The sequence below is a fragment of the Alligator mississippiensis genome, chromosome 2, assembly GCF_030867095.1.
Source record: "Alligator mississippiensis isolate rAllMis1 chromosome 2, rAllMis1, whole genome shotgun sequence".
Taxonomy (NCBI): domain Eukaryota; kingdom Metazoa; phylum Chordata; order Crocodylia; family Alligatoridae; genus Alligator; species Alligator mississippiensis.
In genome coordinates, this window is record NC_081825.1 from 215,070,938 (window position 1) to 215,091,076 (window position 20,139).

Here is a 20,139-nt window from a genome sequence, read left to right on the forward strand (position 1 = left end):
ACAGATCCATCAAAATTCCTCCATTTTCCTTTACATCCCTGCCTCTCAGCCTCCAGTTTTACAGCTGAAGAGTCTATGACAAGCCTCCCATTGGAAACAGTCAGCTAAACTTCAACCAGGACTCCCACTGCGAGATAATCAGTAGGACTCTAATGAGCCGCAGGAGTCACAATTCATGATGAGTAACAAATGGTCTTCTCTCTGGGCAGCCAGAACATGCTGTATCCACAACAAATCTCTATGCCCCAACTGGGGTTGGAGTATTAAAGCCAGGGACAGAACCCAACCCCAGGACTTTCACATAGCTGCTCAGGGAGGTAGCTAGGATCCTCGCTACTCTTGAGGCTTTCCCCAAGATGATCCATTGCTTACTCACAAATAACAACTCTGAAGGTAAACTGTGTAGTACATGGCAGCATTTAAGACGTTTTGCTTGATAAGCGCTTCAGTGACTAATTTGGTAGTTAACAAAACTACCCCGATTTTTGTTCAGAATCTGCTTTCTGTAAAAAACTCAAAGACAAATATTCGCTACAAGAATTTATAAATAGGATTTTTTTCCTCTCCAATACATTGTGCCCCATGGCAAAGGAAAACACAGAACTGTATCATTTGCTATTTTAATCCCTACCCCACAATATACTTAATCAGAATATATCTGTTATTACATCACTCTGATTTATTACAAGACAGTATTTCTTCATTCTAATCTTATTCTAATTATTCATATTAATACTAGCTTTAGAGTGAATTAGGCATTATTTGCCTAAGATGTTCCACATGTGACACTCATGTACTTGTAAGTAATTACATATGAGAGAATATAGCATAAATATGAATGGCATATACAGTATGAAAACTCTAGTAAGAGACCAATATTTAACTTTAACAGAAATAACTTCAGCATAACTTTCCCACAGGCAACTGCACACTGGTATTTTTAGCTGGTTGAGGCCAATGTATGTTAAGAATAGCATCCACTGCAGTGGGAAAATACACAGTTTCTATTATGGGGCAGTCAGAATAACAACTTGCTGATGATACACTCATATAAAATATGTAATTATCTAGCATGCAAAAGAATAAATCTTATAAACTGTTTACAGTGGGAATTGTAAAAGGACAATGACATATTGTTGTCTTCTTTGTGTAACAAGGATAAAGTTTGGCTTATAAAATTGCAAAATCTAATTCAGAGTGTTTATACAATGCTTCCTGCAAAAGGGCTCTGATAAGGGAAAAGTTGATTTTTAATTTTTTAAAATAATTTTATTTTTAAATTAAAATAGATATTGGGTTTGGGTCAAATGAGAGTAGTACTCATCAAACAACCTTTAGTTCAAGTGCCCCTGTCACCATTTTGAAGTGTGGGGACAGTGACACTGATACACAAGATGCTGTGGTGCTTTAATTAGAGTGGCTCTCAAAGCCAGAGCACGTGTAAAAGTGCCCATAAAGCTTAATCCTGAAAATTAAGCATATAAGCAGTCCCACTGGAGTTACTCCTGTACTTAAAGTCTGCTAGTGCTAAGTGGCCTGTAGAGAATGATTCTGGTAGTTTAGAATGGTTGTTTATATTATGCAATGTGAACTCCATGGTCATATACATTAAAAGTTTGCAGGGCATAACATATATCACAAAACAAAGAAAATGATAGGAAATGTCTTAAGGGAATAACCTGAAATTTTAAACTTCAAATGGGATGACTGCAATAAAGTCAAATTTAACAAATGGTGTTTTGCTGAGATACAGTAATTCATAAAAATCTCTGTTGTGGGATCCCTGGGAAAAAAATAATTTTGCATCTTCTCTGAAGTGTAACAGTTGTATTTCATCAAAGTTGTACTATTAGGCTAATATTATGTTGGGTAACCATTGTGTTTCTTCAAAGACTATGGCAGTGCAAGAATCATGCTATAACTAGGATGGTACAGAAATTATGCGAGAGGCAAGGATATCTTAGGGTGATATCTTTTGTTCAACCAACTCTGTAGTTGGTATAGGGTTAAGCAAGTTTTTGAATACAAGACATTCTTCCTCACATCCTTTCAAAGACTATAAAATTCATAGCTAGATTATAACTCAAATAAAAATATTTCTGATCCCTGGATTAAGTGGAGTCATTTAATACAAGGCATCTGTGTAACATTCACTAGTTTATCATACTAATAGGGCAGGGAACTGGAAAACAATGAAAAGTGATCTTTTCCTATTGTCATAGTAGATACAGAATTTGTTTTAATTGATAAGTCCTGTCTGTTCTGCATGTCGTTGTTGCACCGCTGTTTTTTTAAAAATAGGAGAAAAACAATCTTTTTTTCTTACTCTCCTCAGTAACAAAGAAGGCCTTAAATTTGGGATTAGAGGGCACAATTTAGCAGGGTGTCTTTTTTGTGACACAAATCTAAAATCATTGAGTTTTTTGATGAGGTATATTGCAGCTCTTTATTAAGAATATGATGACAAATAATAGAGACCACTAGAGACTGCTAAGCCTGGATTTCAACTGAGCAAGGCTAATCAATATCTAGGGCTGCAGTTTCAAGTAATTCATTAGGCCTCAGGAAAAGCTAAAGAACGTATGTGAGAAATGTCTCATCTGGAACCTTTATACAAAATAAATGCATGTGAAGTTTATAATTATTGCAAATTAAGCTTGCTCAAATGAATTTAGTATGTCTGTTATTCAGCTAGGAGTTCCTAAGAACACCACTGCAGCTCCAAATATGATAGTGACACCATGATAAGCTGTATGCCTTTTCAGGGCTTTATTCAATAAGGTTTCAGATTAGCAGGGGTTGACAACTGAAGACAGGTCATCTACCTTCATGTTTGTTCATAACTTCTAAAGATAATAATCTTAATCCCCCTCCCCTCCACACACACACCCATTTTCATTACTGAAGAGCAATAAACTAGGCAACATTTGTGGTGCATTCCTGGGCTTTAGTTTTTTGAGATGTTTTTAGTATTTCAACTGCACTGTGTTCCCTAGTTTGCTATTTTGGTAAAATAAATGATAAAGTCTTAAGACATTAGTTCCTGCCTGATCATCACTAAGTGTATGCCAAAACTAATTGCTGTGAGGATGGAAAAAAGATTTCTTTGGGGATCCTTGTCTCAAACCCCTGCTCTCAAAGACCCTGCATCAAGGGTCTCTGGTCAAGCAAGTTTGAACCCTCTGGAGCCTGTCATTCCATCAAAGGTGGTGCATCTATATGTGCAATTAATGTGGGAGAATAAACTCTGGAGCTTATTGCTTCAGAGCTTTTCATGCACAGCACTTGGAGCCTGGTTGGAGCAGTCTGGGCTGGCCTGGGACACAAGAGGTCAGCCTGCCAGCCCAGGACTGCTCTGACTGGGCTCCATGGGGGGGGGGCGCTGCTTGGAGCATAGGGTGCTTCAGTGCAGGGGCTGCTTGCCAGCTAACCTCCCACTGAAGCACCCTGTGCCCCAGCCAGCCAAGCCAGTGTCTACATGTGTGCTGCTGTGCACAAAAAAACTCTGCAGCAGGGTAGTATCTGTATTTTACAAGAACTCCCTAGCTGCAAAGTTAATTACTTTCATGTGCCTTAATAGGGGTGCATGTGTAGACACCAAGACATTTACTGCCCAGTTAATTAGTCAACCATGCAGTAAACAGCTCATGTAGACATGCCCAGGGAGCTGCTTTTTCTTTGTCTCACCAACTCTGACCCCAGACGAAATGCTCTGCCCCTATATCTACCCAACAGCCTGTAGACCTATGCCTATGGCTAAGTTACCCACTTTTGGATTTGTTGCTATCTATTACATAGCAATGTGTGCCTAACATTTTATTTAAAACATTGTATACACTTCCTTGGACTATCTGTATTCTAAATCATTTCAGCACCCTGCAGCATACTGGTCAGTCATTTCAGCACCAAGAGTGTGTTCAGCAAACTGTTGAAAAGAAATGCGAGTTTAGTACTTATGCAAAATTTAGTCCTACTGATCCCAAGAGCAGATATACCAGTCAACTGCACGGCAAGGCACCTTCACACATAGACCCTCTTTCAATATGCTTAAACTCCATCCTCAAAGATCAAGGAGAAAATAATGCCAGATAAGGTACAGAATGAGCAGGGTAGGAATGACTGCCTTCCTACTATTGCCGTAGGCCTGATGTGTGATCAATTAAAAAAATTAGACATATGTAAGTCAGCAGGACCGGAAGAGTGCTGAAGGAGCTGGCCAAGTCATTGCGGATCTTGGTGAAGCTCTTCCAAAACTCACGGTGCTCTGGAGAGGTCCCTGAGGACTGGAAGAGGGCCATTGTTGTGCCCATCTTCAAGAAAGGGAGGAGGGAGAACCCAGGTAACTATAGGCCAATTAGCCTAACTTCTATCCTGGGAAAATCCTGGGAAAATTCATTCAGGAATCTATGTGCAACAGGCTTGCAGAAGGTAGGATTCTGAATGACAGCCAGCATGGCTTCACCGTGGGCAGGTCTTGTCTTACCAACTTCATCTCCTTTTACGATTAGGTAACTCGTCAACTGAATAAGAGAGAGGAGGTTGACATTGTATACCTTGACTTCCAAAAAGCCTTTGATCTGGTATCCTACAATGTTCTCATGAAAAAATTGGAAGATTCTGGGCTTAAGTGCAAGACAGTTGGGTGGGTAGGACCCAGAGAATTCTAATGAATGGATCGGTGTTGTCCTGGTGAGAAGTGGCCAGTGGTGTCCCTCAGGGGTCGATGCTTGGTCTAGTGCTTTTCAACATCTTTATAAATGTTATTAAAAATATTGCATACACTTCCTTGGACCATCTATATTCTACATCATTTCAGCACCCTGCAGCATGCTGGTCAGTCATTTCAGCACTAAGAGTGTGTTCAGCAAACTGTTGAAAAGAAATGTGAGTTTAGTACTTGTGCAAAATTTACAGCCCTACTGATCTCAAGAGCAGATATACCAGTCAACTGCAGTGCACGGTGAGAAATGGCTAGTGGTGTCCCTCAGGGGTCAGCAGTTGGTCTAGTGCTTTTCAACATCTTTATCAATGATTTGGATGTGGGGGTGAAGAGCTCATTGGCCAAATTCACAGATGACACCAAGTTATGGGGAAGCATGGTCACGCTTGAAGATAGGCTGCAGATACAGGTGGACCTAGACAGGCTGGTAAATTGGGCAGATTGGAACGAGATGAAGTTCAACATCAAGAAATGCAGAGTGCTCCACCTGGGAATGAGCAATCCCCTACACACCTACAGGCTTGGAGGTGCCAAACTGACCAGCACCAGGAATGAAAGGGACCTGGGGGTAATAATAGACTACAGTATGAATATGAGCTGGCAGTGCAATGCTGTAGCCAGCAGGGAAATAATACTCTGGCATGCACCAATCAATACATCTCCAGCAAAACCAAGGAAGTGATTCTTCTGCTCTACTCAGCATTGGTGAGACCACAGCTGGAATATTGCATCCAGTTCTGGGCACCCACTTTAACAAGGATGTGGTGAAGCTTGAGAGAGTCCAGAGAAGAGTCACCCATGTGATCAGAGACTTGCACAGCAAGCCATATGAGGAAAGGCTGAGGGATCTGGGACTCTTTAGCCTGAAAAAGAGAAGGCTGAGAGGGGACTTGATAGCAGCTTACCAGAGGAATACATCAAAAGCTCGGTGAACAACTGTTCACCAGAGCACCCTTGGGGAAAATCAGGAGTAATAGCCACAAATTCCTGGAAGACCATTTCAGGCTCAACATTAGGCAAAATTTTTCACAGTTAGGGTGTCCATACTGTGGAATAAGCTCCCTCCAGAGGTGGTGCAATAGCCTACCCTGGAAATCTTCAAGAGGAGAGTGGACAGTCACTTTGCTGACTGACCCCAGTTGTCTTTCCTGCCTAGTGTAGAGGGCTGGACCCAATGATTTTCTGAAGTCCCTTCCAACCTTACAATCTATGAGCATAGACAGATGTTCAAAAGGCACCAGACTGCCAAAGGTTAGTGCTGAGTTACTTAAGGAGCACTTGGAAGGGCTGGATGGGTATAAGTCAGCTGGCCCAGATGACCTCCATCCACGGGTGCTGAAGGAATTGGCCAGTGTCTTAGCAGAGCTGCTGGCATGGCTGTTTGAGCACTCATGGTGCTCCAGCCAGATCCCCGAGGACTGGAAAAGGGCCAATGTGGTGCCCATTTTTAAGAAGGGGAGAAGGGATGAACCAGGTAACTTTAGGTCAGTCAGTCTTACCTCTATCCCTGGGAAAATACTGGGAAAAATCATCAATGAGTGCATTTGTGAAGGCCAGAAGGGGAAATGATGCTGAAAGGAAATCAGCACGGGTTCATCACAGGTAGATCCTGCCTGACAAACCTTATAGTCTTTTATGACCAGGTCACACACTGCCTTGACACAGGAGCTGAGGCTGATGTCATCTACCTGGATTTTAGGAAGGCCTTCGACACAGTTTCGCATCCTATTCTCATAGGGAAGCTAGCAGACTGTGGAGTGGATGCCTACACAGTCAGGTCAGTGGCCAACTGGCTTAGGGACAGCACCCAGAGAGTGGTGGTGGATGAGTTGTTCTTGGCCTGGAAGGAGGTGGGCAGTGGGGTCCCACAGGGTTTGGTACTTGGACCAGTGTTATTTAATATCTTCATCAGCGATTTGGACAAGGGTGTGGAGAGCACCCTCTCCAAGTTCACAGATGATACCAAGTTATGGGGCAAAGTTAACACACCAGAGGGCAGGGAGCAGATACAGGCTAACCTGGACAGGTTGGATCAATGGGCAGAACAAAATAGGATGCAATTCAACAAAAATAAATGTAAAGTACTCCACTTTGGAGTACATTCTCTTTTATTTTCCCATTAAGCATATTTATGTTTTTAGATGAACAATGTGCCATAACATTAGATGTTTGAGGATGGAAAGCTATTCCATATTTTGACATAATTGCACTTGCTAGGCCCTGCTTCCCTAATATTGCTTCCAACATCACAGGACAGTATATCAATCTCTGAATTCAGAAGTAGACAGGATGGTAGGGCACACAATACATCCAGCCTAGACAGCTCCAGCAAATGACAATCAACAAAGGGAAGAGGATAAACATTGTCCTATCTAACTACACATGTTATCTATCTGGCATAGATTATCTGGAGGCCATCTGAATAAACTAGCAACTGGAACAGGAAACACTGGGACTAGATCTTTCACCTTCCTCTGATTGTCATTTTCCTATTGTTTTCTTTTTTCAGTGACGTCAGCAAGCATTGATGTTCCATTTGGCCCTGACTATGCTAGACCCACCCGGAGAAGATAGAAGCTAAGTGTGGACTTTTCTTGAAGTATCAAAAGCTCTATGTATACAGTGTTTTATTAATATTCAAGCACTATTAAAAAAAGATGTGTTGATTTCATAATGCTGTCTAATATAAGTAAGGATTGAGATACAAATATGGCTACTTCCCTCTCTCTCTCTCTCTCTCTCTCTCTCTCTCACACACACACACACACACACACACACACACACACACACATTAGCCTTGTCTACACGAGATGCTGATTGTGCAGTAGCTCATTACTACTGCACAGTAGCGTCACATGGCATGACATGTGATGTGATGTTACTGCGCAGTAGGAATGAACTACTGTGCAGTCAGCATCACCAAAAACCTGTTCAGGGATGCTCCTGTGCAGTAACTGTGGTTACTGCGCAGTCATTTAGCACATGTGTATGCAAATACAGGAAACCCTCGCTATTCACGGGTTCAGCATTCGTGGTTTCAAATATTTGTGAATGTCAAACCTGCACCTTAAATACACTTAAAGGAGACCCTCAGGAGCTCCACACTTGCCGCTGCTGGGCTCCCAACGCTGCTGCCATGCTCCTGCTGCCACCGTGCTCCACCCCCCAGCCACCGGGGGCACTGTGTTCAGCCCTCACTGCCCCCCACTGCCCTGCACTGTGCAGGGGGGCTCTGCCACAAGCCCTCAGAGGCCCTGATCACTACTGCTACAGCCAGTGAGTGTGGGGTTTGGTTGTTTTTTAAAGTGCTGGGAGGATGGGGATGGGTAGAGGATGGGGCCAGCAGGGCAGCCATGGGGGCTCCTGCTGTGGGCCCCCCTCCCGGGGAGAGGCAGGCACAGCCGGAGGAGCTGTGGGATAATCTGCAGCCGCCTGGCTGTGCCCACCTCTCCCTGGCCGATCTGAATCTCTGAATTGCTCCAAATCTTTTCTGAATCAATTTGGAGGCTTTGGATTCAATTCAGACCTTTTAATGTGTTTCCTGATTTGATTCAGATTCAGAGATTCGGCCGCCAAATCTCCTCCAAATCAAATCAGCGACCGAAGCCTCACACAGCCCTGCTGTGCAGTAACAACTGCGGAGTCAGGGTCTCATGTAGATGTGGCCACAGACTCTGTCAATGGTGTCATCAATAGGAATACTTACTGCAGGAAAACACATAATGAAATGGAAGGTCACTACCTTGTATTTGTAGAGTAAGAAACAGGCACTATTGGCTACATATGAACAGATTATGTCTCATCTATAACTTGGTCTGCTGCTATCTCCCTCCTTCAGTTCTTCTCATGACTGCCCAGTAAACCAGCCTCAAATAGGAGAGGTAGAGGAGACTCTTACTTAGGCCTCGCCTGTGGTTTGGTGATTTCTTAGGAAGTGAGTGGTGTAGGTTCAGGTTCCTCTTGGTTCCAACCTGAAAGTAACTACCATAACCACTAGGCTACTGGACAAAAGGTGGGGAGGAGTGATTGTTGCTGCTATATTTTACAACTTACAAGAGTTATGTACCTTTCTTGGTAAAAAAAAGAATCTGAAAGCTGCCTGAGTTAGCTGGACAAGTGATACCCATCTAAATGTAGAGTTACATTTAGGCTTCTGTGTTTTGTTTCACCATTGCAAAATGAAGAGGATAATTGTTCTGTTTTCTGTGATTTGTTTAGATTGTAAATTATGTGGGACAGGGAAAGTTTCTTCTGAGACTAAATTTTGCCAAACTCTTTAAGTTAGTGATTTTCAACAGAGGTGCCATGAGACCATTCCAGGGGTGCCATGGCACAGGGGTGCTGCCGTGGCTAGGTAAAACTGCCTTGCATAACCCCAGCAGAGTCAGATTGGGAAGCAGCTGCAGTTGAAGCACTACTCTTCTCAGAGCCTATCCTGGTCTAAACCCAAACAGTTTTCCTAGAAACAGAGGTGCACTGGGAAGCTGGGATTGTTTCCAGGAGGAGCATGCAGGGTCAGACTGGGAAAGACTGTGGCCCCAGCCCCAACCTTTTGCACTGACCAGCTGGAGGAATCAGGCTGGGCTGGAAAAGCCCTGTACATGCCTGAGAAGCCAGGTACAGAGACACCTGGGGCAGGCAGGACCACTCTCTTTCTTTCCTCCCCTGACCCTCTAGGGGATTTTTGCTCAGGACACAAAACTCATTAGTTATGCTTCTGTTCCTGCCTGCTTTAGGTTTATCAGATAACTCTAATACATGGAAAAGCACACTGTAGAACCTCAATGGAAAACCACTGAAGTAAGTAGAGGCAGTACAACAGTGGCCCTAAACTGGGAGACCACAAAATTGCAAAAAGTTTTGGAGGGATGCCCTGACTTTAAAAAGGTTGAGACCCACTGTTTGATCATTTAGGCTCTATTTTTCCAGGCCAGGTATCTATCTGGATGGATTTTTTGCAAAAATTTAATCCAAAACCACTCTGCTCTTTCCAAGAAAAAGGGTTTAATGTTTAAAAAAACCTCAAATGACCTTTCATTTGGAAGTTCTTAGGTACCTAGGGTTTGGAAATTGTGCAGGGGGTGGCAGAGACATGCCTTTGGCCATGCCTATGAAAACCTGCTCAGTGATGGCCAAGTTATGAGCCTCTGAAAAACTGCATTTCACACATGCTTATTAAACACTGGTTAGAGTTTAACAGCTAAAACCTCTAAAGATTCCATCCTGCTATGCATACTCAATACCCATCAGTTTCTCTAGTGTGGGATGGGGTGGAAGAAGCTACTTTGGGCCAGGAAAGAGGAAGGAAGCAAAGTGAGCAGCATGGGAAAGAACATGGGCAAGAAGACTGGGAGTTGTAGGGAAAGGGAAGTTGAGACTGATTGACATGGGAAGACTGAAGGGATCAATGAAAATATTGTGAATGGGATCAGAAGCCTGAGAAAGTAAATCTAGGAAGCCTGAGAAAGACAATCTGGGTTAAGGGGTATCAAACATAAGAGTCTCTGGACTATCACTAGGCTACCAGAAATTAGGCAGTGGGATTGGGGATGGCATGGCCTGCTACAGAATTTGAGGTGTCTGGACTCCAATGGACCTAGCTGTCATTATCAGAGGACTGAGTGAGAGCTGTGTAGAGATCCTCCAGACCCTGTCACTGCTATCACCAGGCTTACCACAGCTACTGCTGGCCACACAGATCTGGCCCAGGAGAAGCCCTGCAGTCTGGATCCAGCCCAGGTTCCAGTTGATGAAAATCAGACCAGGATGGACTGGTGAAGCAGAGACAGGACAGGAACTCATTGTAAAGGATTGGGAAGAAAGCACTGAGGCTGTGGGAAATGGGCAGATAAATCTGAATGCTCATTTGGAAATGTAAGTGGACTGAAGAATACTGCATAAGTCTCTGTTACTCAGCTGTCAGAAAATATCTGTGCAACCTACTACTATCCTCCTCTAGTGCTGGAAAACTTAGAAGATAGCAACCTACTACTGTTACCACTAACTCCATTAAAAAATGTCAACAGTCTGTGCATTAAGTCTAAAGGTTCCAACTCCTGAGCCATCATATGTACACCTGGTCTATGCGGGTGTACATATGATGGCAAAAGATGGATTTTCTTATTTTCGTGGTTTTTTTAATACCTAAAAATAGAACAGACAGACAGACAGACACATACACACACATGCATTAAGACAACATTATTACAGTTACAAAATCAGGCATTCAGATGTTAGGAAATGCCAGAGTTCAGGCTGTTCACAGAACCTTAATTTGCTGATCTTGGACATATACATTATATTATATGCCTCATTCAGTATGCAGAATAAACTGGACTTTGGGTATGAGAATTGTGTAGCAAAGAATGCTCTTGTCTATAGGACTTCTAACTCATTTGTTGTAGTGAATAAGGCACAGGCTTGCAGGAAAAAAGGAAGGAGAGTCTCACAGTGTGTGTCTACATAAGATGATTTACTGTGCAGCAGACTAATTTGCTACACATGAAAATGTCACCATCTATACATGTGCAGCAATTAGGGGACAGTAAACTAATTTACTGTGCTGCCATATAGGTCCATCAGATATAAGTGGTATCTAGCAATGCAGTAAAAAACAGCATTTAAATGCACGTGTAGACAATGATGTCAGAATTAGTTTGAGCTGGAGTATATTCAGTCACATTAATTGCATGTGTAGACATATCCACAATTGAATTTCATGCTGGAGAACAGATACTATCCCTGCACTGCAAAGATCCTATATGATATTAAGCATGTCACATAAACAAACTTTTCACAGGTGGTTACTGATTGTGTATACCTTATTACAACTACAGCTTGAGACCCCAGGGTCTAATCTGTAGAAGTGTTGAACATTCACAGCTGCAAGTGAAGTCACTAGAAATTGTGTCTGAACAAATGAAATGCTGTATTGTGCTAACCACTCTGAAAAATCTTGCTGTAGGGACTGTAAGCAGGAAGCCAAAGCAGTGGATACTGTTTAATTCATTGTGTCTTGGTTCATTATTGTTAAAATAGAGATAACATAATGTTTGTCAAGGACTTAGATACAATGGCAATGAGCACCGTAAAATCTGCTAAGGGCAGTAGTGTAACAGAGGCTGGGCAAGTGGTGCCCATGCTCTCAGTGCCACCTAAGGGCAAGGATGCCAAGATGGAGGGCACTTCAGGGCTACTGTTTGCCATCTGCCTGTCTTGCTGCTTGCCTCTGCATTTTGGGAATCATAGTTTTGTAGAGCAGCAGTGAAGTTTACTGCTGCTGGAGAGGGAACTGACCATTTTTTCTGCCAAATTCAGCATTTTTTTTGCCCTCTAAAGGTGGCAAAAAATTGAGGTGACAGTTTCCCTACATCAGCAGCAAACTCCACTGATAGCTTAGAGAACTGTGGTTTCCTGTGCACTTCATGACACCGTCTAGCTCTCTGCTCTTGTTCCTGAGCCTCCAGAGAAGGTAGGTATGGGGAGCACAGCATGATGACTGGGAGAATGAAGACTGTTCTAGGTGCTGTTTTTCCATGCTATGCCTCTGCCTACAGAAATAAAATTGCACAGGGAACTTTACTAAAGCTACCAAGTGCTTCATTTTGCAATGTTAATAAAATTATTTTAATGTGATCGTTGGGGGAAAATTCTGCAGTGCTCATGAATGTAGCAACTGAGCAGTGCATTGAGTAACATGACTAATATCTGTCATGTGCTGCTTGTTCACTCATCCTCTCCCCAGGGCAAGAGAGCATCTGCAGTATAGTGTTATGTTTGGGGAGTGGATGGTTTGGTTTTTTGGTTTTGTTTTTAACATATGAGTTACTATGCCTTTATGTTAGAGGCAGAGAAAAGCATGTGCCTCTTGTGCATGATGTGGAAGGTATCGACACTCATTGTGGTCTGTGGTTCCTGAGAAAGTTCATTCCAGTCTTGGGCTAGCTTCCGAGTATCTTTCTCCTGCACAGACAACTTTTACCATTATTGTAAGAGTAGAATGGCACTCAGGGAGTAAAATTATAGACCAGTGTCTTCATTGTGGAGGTATCTTGGGCCCAGCCCATAGACTACTTTGTAGATAATGACAGAAACCTTGAACTAGATCTGAAATTTTATGAAAAGGCTATGCAAAGAGCAGAGGACAGGCTTATGCTTACAGCAGACTGAATAGCCTGAATCACTGAGGAGATACAATAAATACAGTATTATATATAAATTAGAGTTTCCTCATGCTAAAAGGCTTTATGCTCTGGTACAGGGGTTTTCAACTTTTATGGGTCAGCATACCCCCAGTGGCCAAATACGGAGCAGTGTACCCTCGGCGGCCAGATGCGGAGTGGGAGGGGAGGGGGTGGCACATGGCTAAACGCGGAGCAGCGGCAGCCACCATATGAGAGCTTCCCCCACCCCCTGCATCCAGCTGGGTGGGCAGCACCGGCGTGGCAGTGCAGGATGGTGCATGGTGGCACTCCGTCCCCACCCGCCCATTCATACCCCCTAGAGCTTTCTTAAATACCACCCCCCCTGGGGGTATGAGTACCCCCAGCTAACAACCCCTGCTCTGGTATATCACATTGCTGTAGTCCAGCCAAAAGAAGGGTGGCAAAAAGTCTAAGTAATTATCATCTGGCATGATAGGAAAGAGTCTCCTAGATAAGTAGAAATGGCAGAAAGCACTAACTGTGGGTGCTGCTGGATGAAAGCTTAACATGAGTAAGAAATCCAAGAGCACTTGTAGAAACTACAGTTGTGGGTGTATACATCCAACCAAAGGAGACTGAGCTATGGCTACAAACTCTTCAAAATGCATCCCTGACCACCAGCTTCATTTCTGTCATGCCTGTTGCTTTTTGTCTGCAAATATGACATACAAAAAGACTGGAGTACCTAGGGAAGAGAAGACTAAAAGGAGATATGGTAACAGTCTTCATTGCAAAAGTACTGACAAAGGTGATCAAATATTTTTTATGGTCATAGGGGACAGGACAGGAAGCAATGGCCTTACATTGTAACAAGGGTAATTTAGGTGGGATATTGAGAAGACTGTTCTGACATCAAGGTGGTTGAGCTCTGGAACAGATTAATTAGAGAGGTTTTGGAATCTGCATCATTATAATTTTTTTAAGTGCACTTGACTGGGATGATCCTTCCTTGAGCAAGGGGATTGGACCAGATGATATCCTAAGGCCTCTTCCAGTCTTATTTCTCTATTAGTCTGTCTCTGAACTGTTCACGTCCAACCACCAAGCCCTTTTAATGGCAGGGGTGTGGTTGTGTGTAGCAACCAATATTTTGGTACAGCTGCACTTCATCTGTGTATCGCTACCAGATGATGCATATTGTTACCACGTTACAGCTGACTATTATCCCCCCTCTGCCCCCCTTTGGGGGAATACAGTGGGTAAGGAGTAAAGAATTAAGATAACAAACTTCTTTCTTAACACATGGTCCCTCTACTCTAGACTTGTGATGCATCGGTAGAGTAAGAACGGGAAGGTAACACAGCCATGCTGTATGTGCATGTATTCTACGTGCAGAAAAGTTCAGTCCCAGAAGGGACTGAATTTGGCCCCTACCCTTAACATTAAAATTCAGGGTTAGGAGGAAGAAGGCATTTATACTGGTCAAAGAAAGAAAGTATCCCGCATACTTGCATTTTACTGCTGTCAGTAATGGTGTCAGGTTAAGAAAAGCTCTCTAGTATGACGACTGATTTGTAGGATAACTGCATTTTTCTAGGTTTCCTTTGAAACAGCAACAAAACAAAAAAAGAAGCACCAAGCCACAATTTTAAAAATAGACTGCTTTAAGATGTCTCCTGAAAGTCACAGGCTGTCCTTATATTGTTCAATTTTTGGAATTCTTCAGGAGTGAGAACAGACTCTGTTGTCAACAGAGTTCTGTTCACAGAAACTAGGCAGGAAAATGAAAGAAGGCTCTCTATTGTTCAACTATGTGGTGTAGGCTGCAAGAATGTGTGGGGAATGCAGTGCCTGCATGTCAGACAGAGAGAAAGGTCTTTGTGTGGAAACACTGAAGCAGAATATCAATCATATAAATAACAATTACCTCATTTTTAATTCTAATCACTGCTATCATATGATTTTCAATAATCACTATTCCAATAGCAATAGTGATTATAGATTTCATGGAATGTTGTCTAATCAAACCATCCCAAATGCCATGATCAGCCAAGCTGATCTACTATGAAACACAGAGCAATGTTTAAAGTATCATATGTGTGTGCTCACATTTTAAAGACTTGTACAAATGTTTCTCAGTGTCTTGATCTCTCCTTCATGGCAAAGTTTATTCAACCATGCTGCTACAATGCAATTTAAATCAATATTTCTCTCAAATAGAGGCCTGTATTACATGCCATAAGAATTGTACATAATTTGAAATGCTCAGAGGTAAAAAAAAAAAGGACAAATCACTGAATTTGGGCGGTGTGGAAGACCGGTGTGGAAGTATCTCCATGATACTATTTGATGCAAATAATGTGTTTTATATTATAATAGATAACATTGTGTCAGTTGCAATGATGTAAGGGCATCATGCCCTAGTATGAAATTCCTCAAAATCTTAAAGCTCATTATAAGTAATATGCCCAAATAGGGAGCATTTAAGCTTAAAATTGATGTTGATCTTTCTCCAACTCAGCTCTTGAAATATAATCTTGCCCAGATCGAAAATGGCATACCTGTCATGACACAAGTAATATTTGACTTCAAATGAAGTATAGCATCTTACAGCCTGGTGCCATTCTATGTTACTTAAGGTATCTTGTTAGTAATAGGAAGAGATTTACGGAAAAAAAAAAGCAAATGAGACTGGGATGGGTTTTGAGACAGTATTTGGTTACACTATGCCATGTCCTACATGAGTAGCATTCTTAAAGAATATGTTTGAATAGCATTGTAGAGGGGTTAGCCATGATGTCCTGATCCCCTGGGCTTCAATGAAAATCCCTGTAGATTTGATCTTGCACAGCACACATGAAGGATGTTGAAAGCAGAAAACAAGCAGTGGCAAACAGTTCATAAAGAGCAATGGAATCCTATATTGCACGACTGAATTCATGGAGGACTGGGGGCTGGGACTGGGGCTGCGGCCTTGTTTAGAGTGTTGGTTGTTAGTACTGAAGTTACTCCTAACAATGACCAAAAAAAGCTTCATGTTATGTGCATGCTAGTATAGTTAGTAAGTTTAGTAGTGATCTTTTACAGAATCAGGTCAAAAGGGGAAGCCATTATTGCCTTACCATTAGGCAGGATGAGGTTAACTCTTCCGACACAACTTCTCTGCTCATCATACTTCCCATTCCATTTTTACATTAAGTATGTGTGTGTGTGTGTGTGTGTGTGTGTGTATGTGTGTATATATATATAAAAGAGGGGGGGGGGAGGGATTTGAGAGAGGGGATTTATTCCTGCTCGGAAGAAGACTTCATAATCCATAATCTTGTCTGAATCCACATGTCATTTCTATTCACTTGTGCTCAAGTGTAATAAGCTTTTACATCTTTCTATGAATCACACAAGGAATTGCAGAATCAAGGCCTTAGAGTAAACCAGAAATTCAAGGAGGCATAACTAGCTGAAAGGAACTATTTTAATAAAATGGAACTATTTTTATGAAACGAAACTATTTCCTCTTCTGCAACATGAAATGAATGACTTACAAAATCCCAGTCTGTTATATTTGTTCAAACCTAATAAAGAGCATAACTTTGCCTTTATTACTGGTGATCATATGTGAGATGCAGCCATAACAATCAAAGCCCAGGGTGACAGTGCAGGGCTGGAACTGAACATATTTGATACAGAAATTTTTGAGACACAATAAACACAGCCCTCTGCTAATGTTGTGACAGAGTCCATTTTTCAGAAAAGAGCCACATTTTAAAAGGACAGTACTAAATCAAATATAGCCCAATGCCTCACAATTGCTGTTAAGAGCTCTTTAAATAATTACATGAAATTTACTTTTCCAATTTATAATATTCTATTTTGAAAAGTTGAGTTAAGAAATCATGACTCCCTCCTCAAAAGTAAATAATTGAAAGAATTTTCAAAACATGAAATTCTACCAACTAAACTATTTAAGGTTTTCTTTTATTTGCCTTTACGATTTTTTTAAGTTTTTGGGATTCCTGAATTCAAGCTTTTCTCTATAACTATATGGGCTAGACACTTAGGGTATGTGCAGAGATTTACCACATATGGTTTATGCTGCGTAATTGTAGATTGGGAGTAGTGTGTGTAGACATTCACTGGTGCTGGAAGCCATGCTGGGAACCCAATTCAAGTAACCTGGGGTGGAGGAAGGTCAGTGGGATCATGCAGGGGGGAGAGCATGTAATGGGTCCAGAGGGGTGTGGTAGGTCCAGGGGGTTGGCAGGATTGGGAGGAAGGGAGCGGGTAGGGGGGGAGGGGGTTAGGTCCATCTAAGTGCCCATCTGTACAGATGTTTAGGAAACTTAGATGAGGAAAAAAATAGTGGGCTCAATCTAACCTAACCCTGGGTCTGTCATCTTCTAAGTGGGGGACTGTCTGTCCAGAGGATGGGGTAGAATTTTAGGGGCTAAATATAACCTGGTTGAGGCGTGGGGATAGGAAGTGCAAACTGCACCTCACCACAGCTGGACTCCAAACATGTGCAAATGTGTATTAGATCAGGCTAACCAATTCCCAGTCTAAGTTAGTTCACCTATGCAAGTGAACTAATTTAGATCGAGCCCACTATTTTTTGCCTCATGTAACCTCCCTAAACATCTGCACAGATGGGCATTTAGATGGACCTAACTCTACTTTTGTCAATCTAAATATAAAATCTGCATGTACCCTGAGGGGTGAATTCTTTTTCCTTGCTAAGATTCATAAGTGACATACAGTTCCTCTTGCATCTTCTTCCAACTCCACAACTCTTTCCCCTTTGGCTCCCTAGTGCTCTAGGTTCAGGAAGAAAGGAAATGGAAGATGCTCACAGCTATGTCTGCTCCATAGTTTGGAGATTAGGGATCTTTGCTAAGGCATAAGGGGTGTGGATTAAAGCCCTCTGAAGCTGAACCTGGGTCTGTTATGTCCTAAGCAGTCGCAGGGCTCAAGCACCTATACACTAATGCTAGGAGCATGGGGAGCAAGCAGAATGAACTAGCACTCCTGCTTGCAGAAAACACTTATGACTTAGTGGGGTTAACAGAAACCTGGTGGGACTCTACCCATGACTGGGCAGTACACATTGAGGGCTATAAGCTGTACAGAAAGGATAGAGTGGGGAGGAGAGGGGGAGGGGTTGCGCTCTATGTCAAAGAGTGTTATACATCGACCCTCATCAAAATGGAATCAGAGGAGGAGAAAGTAGAAGGATTGTGGGTTAGGATACATGGAGGTCAAGGGGAAAGGGATTTGGTGGTAGGGGTCTACTACAGACCCCCACACCAAGGGGAAGAACTAGATTTGGAACTCCTGAGGCAACTATCAGAGACCATAAAGACTAGGGAAGCGGTAGTCATGGGGGACCTAAACTACCCTGACATCTGCTGGGAGATGCAGACAGCAAATTCGCACTGTTCACGCAGGTTCCTATCCTGTGTACAGGACCTCCACCTGATGCAGAAGGTACATGGTCCCACTAGGGGGAATGCCTTACTGGACCTGGTATTGGCAACTGGGGATGACATGGTAGGGGACCTACAGATCAGTGGTCACCTGGGGGACAGTGATCACCAAATAATAGAATTCATCATAAGGCATAGAGTGGGAAAGGTAACTAGTAGGGTGGAAGTGCTAGACTTGAGGAAGGCTGACTTCAGTGAGCTCAGGCATTTAGTCAATGACGCACTGCCGAGTAAGAGATCTGGCAAGATGGGAGCCCAGGAAGGGTGTCTGTGCCTTAAGGAAACGATCCTTCAGGCACAGAGGGAGACATCCTGATGTGGGGGAAAAGGGGGAAAGGGGCCAAGAGGCTTCCTTGGCTGACCAGAGAAATCCAGAGCAGCCTAAGGGCAAAAAAGAGGGCATATAAGCAGTGGAAACAGGGAGAGATTACTAAAGAGGTGTATGCCTCCTCAACTCACAGTTGTTGGGAGGCAGTTAGAAAGGCCAAAGCTACCATGGAACTGAGGATGGCATCCCAAGTTAAGGATAACAAAAAATTGTTTTTCAGATATATAGGGAGTAAAAGAAAGGCCCAGGGTGGTATAGAACCACTAGTGAATGGGCAAAAGCAATTGGTGACAGGCAAGGGGGACAAGGCTGAACTCCTCAATGAGTTCTTTGCCTCAGTGTTCCTAAACAAGGGGTAAGACAAGTCTCATAATGTAGAGAGGCAACAGCAGGGTGCCAGACTACCAAGCGTTGACCCTGAGATGTTGCAGAGTCATTTGGAAGGACTGGATGCGTTTAAGTCGGCAGGCCCGGATGAGCTCCATCTGAGGGTACTGAAAGCATTGGCTGATGTCACTGCACAGCCACTGGCAAGAATATTAGAGCACTCGTGGTGCACAGGCCAGGTCCCAGAGGACTGGAAAAGGGCCAATGTGGTACCTATTTTCAAGAAGGGAAGGAAGGAGGATACAGGCAACTAAAGGTCAGTCAGTCTCACCTCCATCCTTCGCAAAGTCTTTGAAAAGATTATTAAGGTTCATATACATGAGAGCCCAGCAGGAAAAATTATACTGAGGGGAAATGAGGACAGGTTCATAGCAGGTAGATCATGCCTGACTAATCTAGTCTCTTTTTATGACCAGGTTACAAAACACCTGGACACAAGAGTAGGGGTAGACATCGTTTACTTAGACTTCAGGAAGGCCTTCGATATGGTATCCCACCCCATACTGGTGAACAAATTAGGAGGCTGTGACTTGGATGATTACACAGTCCGGTGGGTGGCAAATTGGCTAGAGGGTCGTACCCAGAGAGTGGTGGTGGACGGGTTGGTATCGACCTGGAAGGACATGAGCAGTGGGGTCCCGCAGGGCTCGGTCCTTGGACCAGTACTCTTCAATGACTTCATCAGTGACTTGGACAAGGGCGTAAAGTGTACTCTGTCCAAGTTTGTGGATGATACAAAACTGTGGGGAGAAGTGGGCACACCGGAGGGCAGGGAACAACTACAGGCAGACCTGGACAGGTCAACAAATGGGCAGAAAACAATAGAATGCGATTTAACAAGGAGAAATGCAAAGTGCTGCACCTAGGGAGGACAAATGTCCAGCACACCTAGTGCCTAGGAAATGACCTGCTCAGCAGCATGGAAGCGGAAAGGGATCTTGGAGTCCCAGTGGACTCCAAGATGAACATGAGTCGTCAGTGTGATGAAGTCATCAGCAAAGCTAACTGCACTTTATCATGCATCAGCAGATGCATGACAAACAGAACCAAGGAAGTGATACTTCCCCTCTATTGGGCACT

General features: G+C 43.1%; 1 long non-coding RNA gene across 1 annotated transcript in view; it reads left to right on the plus strand.

The window, feature by feature from the left end:
* LOC132248406 (uncharacterized) overlaps nucleotides 1-7,356 on the plus strand; it is a 34,524-nt gene extending 27,168 nt beyond the window's left edge. The window contains exon 4 of the long non-coding RNA XR_009459589.1: nucleotides 7,230-7,356. This is a non-coding gene — a long non-coding RNA (uncharacterized LOC132248406). The remainder of the gene's footprint in view (nucleotides 1-7,229) is intronic.
* Nucleotides 7,357-20,139: the final 12,783 nt, after the last annotated feature.